Genomic DNA, 2,832 nt, shown 5'->3' on the forward strand with positions numbered 1-2,832 from the left:
CTTGATGGTGTTTTTTATGTTAACCTGATAACCCATTCAGCATCTGCGAACTCAGACAAGTGTAAGAACCAATCTTTTATACTGTGACTGTTAACACCTGATTGGATAGGAATGAGGTGACGTGCCGAGTCTTCCTGACAGAACTTAATCTAAAGCTTTCATTGGCATAAATGCTACGTGGGATCTCAATATCTCAGCTCTGGAAGGGTCTAGAGACTCCATTTTTGCACTCAGGTCTAAGTCTCATGACCCTCTATCAGAATCCAGAGTTTTGAGAAGATTGGAGAAACTTATTTTTTCGCACCGAAAAAAACAAAACAAAAAAACACTGGGGTACCAATGTCGTTTTTTTCTTTTGGGTCGAAATTTTGAGTTTCTCTGATCTTCTGGAAAACTCTGGAATCTGATAGAGGGCCACGAGACTTAGACCTGAGTGCCAAAATGGGGGCTCTAGACCCTTCCAGAGGTGAGATATTGAGATTTTTATAATGGAATAAATGCTACGTGGGATCTCAATATCTCAGCTCTGGAAGGGTCTAGAGCCTCCATTTTTGCACTCAGGTCTAAGTCTCATGGCCCTCTATCAGAACCCAGAGTTTTGAGAAGATTGGAGAAACTTATTTTTTCGCACCGAAAAAAAAAAAAACCCGACAGGGTCGTTTTTTTTTTTTTTTTTTTTTTTGGGGGGGGGGGGGGGGTCGAAATTTTGAGTTTCTCTGATGTTCTTGAAACTCTGGATTCGAATAGAGGGCCAACAGACTTAGACAAGAGCGCAAAAATGGAGGCTCTAGACCCTTCCAGAGCTGAGATATTGAGATATTTATAATTCTACCAGAAAGACTCGGGAGATAATTTGAAAAGCAGAATACATTTATTGACAGCTCAGCAAGCATACATTTATGAGTTCTTTGGCATAGGCCCCGTCCTTAGCGAGCAAAGCGAGGTTAGCCGAATCTGCATGTCCCGCCTGAGATGAAGGCAGGGGCGCAGCCGACCCCCTGGAGGTAAGGAAGGGACCATCCTGGTGGTGGTGATGGGGAGGATGGAGGGGAAGGTACCATTTTGGTGGTGGTTGGGGAGGATGGAGGTGAATGGCAGCATCAGCATCTGTGAACTCAGACAAGTGTAAGTACCAATCTGTTATACTGTGACTCTTGACACCTGATTGGATAGGAATGAGGTAATACATGACACGCTTATTGAGTCTTCCTGACAGAACTTAAGCTAAAGCTTTCATTGGCATAAATGCTTCGTGGGAGCTCAATATCTCAGCTCTGGAAGGGTCTAGAGACAACATTTTTGCACTCAGGTTTAAGTCTTATGGCCCTCTATCAGAATCCAGAGTTTTGAGAAGATTGGAGAAACTTAATTTCTCACTCCGGAAAAAAAAAAAAAACGAAAGGGGTACCACTGTCGTTTTTTTTTTCGGGTCGAAATTTTAAGTTTCTCTGATCTTCTCGAAACTCTGGATTCTGATAGAGGGCCACGAGACTTAGACCTGAGTGCCAAAATGGGGGCCATAGACCCTTCCTGAGCTATTATATTGAGATATTTATAATGGCATTAATGCTATGTGGGATCTCAATATCTCAGCTCTGGAAGGGTCTAGAGCCTCCATTTTTGCACTCAGGTCTAAGTCTCATGGCCCTCTATCAGAATCCAGAGTTTTGAGAAGATTGGAGAAACGTAATTTCTCGGCGGGAAAAAAAAAACCGAAGGGTACCACTGTCGTTTTTTTCGGGTCGAAATTTTGAGTTTCTCTGATCTTCTTGAAACTCTGGATTCTGATAGAGGGCCACGAGACTTAAAGGGGGGGGGGGGGGGGGGGGGGGTTGACTGCGATTTCACTTTTTTAATTTTAAATAGTGTGTAATGTTGCTGTTGGTGCATGAACAGTATCTGCAAAGTTGCAGCGCTGAAAGTTGAGTGTAAGCAGAGATATCGTCTTTTAAAAATCAGGAAGTATATTGCCTACAAAAACGACTGGATTGGGACTACAGCTGGGTTGTGGTACGTCACTAACCCACACATTTGCATCAACCACTCCCTCCGGAATAAGCAGAAAAGGGCATGGCCATATTTCAGCAGCTCCATCAGCTCGTCGAGTGTGTTGTTCACGCAGCTGTCAGGTCTTATGTCTTTGAAATTCCTACGGACGCTGTACTTCGTCAACAATGGATACAATTTATGTTTGATTATGTTCCTGAAAATACGATCGTAATCTAGCTCTCTGTGCTGCGCATTTTACGGAAGACAGCTTCCAGAATCTCCACGAGTTCAACACCAGATTCAACAAGAAACTATAAACATGAAGCAGTTCCGACTTTAAAACCAGAGGCAGAAGTTGTTGGGCCACAACGTAAGTAGGCTAAGACTTAACCATTTTAAATGTATTTGCATAATTCCAGACGTAGCCTTTGTGTTTTTAGTTTTTTTTCAAATGCCAGTGCTGGCTTTATTGCCACTAGGCTATTAGTTATGCTATTTTGTGTCTACGACAAACGCGTACAAACATGCATTTTGTATAAGTGCTAATGTTGTAAATGTATTTTTCATGTTATGTATATATGTTTTATGACGTTATTTTCGATTTGATCAAGAACGTAAACTTGCCACCGCTGACTGTTTGAGTATAACATTAGTAGCCAGTCAGTTGCTATTGTTGCCAGTCAGATGCTATTGTGTTAAACAAACGTGTATAAAGTTAAAAAATGTAGCAAATTATCATTCAGAAACGTTTATTAAGAGCCGTGTGTGGTGTGGTTCTGTTTGACTCGCTTCATCGCGTCTTTCTCGGTCTGAATCTGGGTCATACTGATACTGCAGTTCGAC

Source organism: Pimephales promelas, chromosome 23 (assembly GCF_988280905.1).
Source record: "Pimephales promelas chromosome 23, fPimPro1.hap1.1, whole genome shotgun sequence".
NCBI classification, from domain to species: Eukaryota; Metazoa; Chordata; class Actinopteri; order Cypriniformes; family Leuciscidae; genus Pimephales; species Pimephales promelas.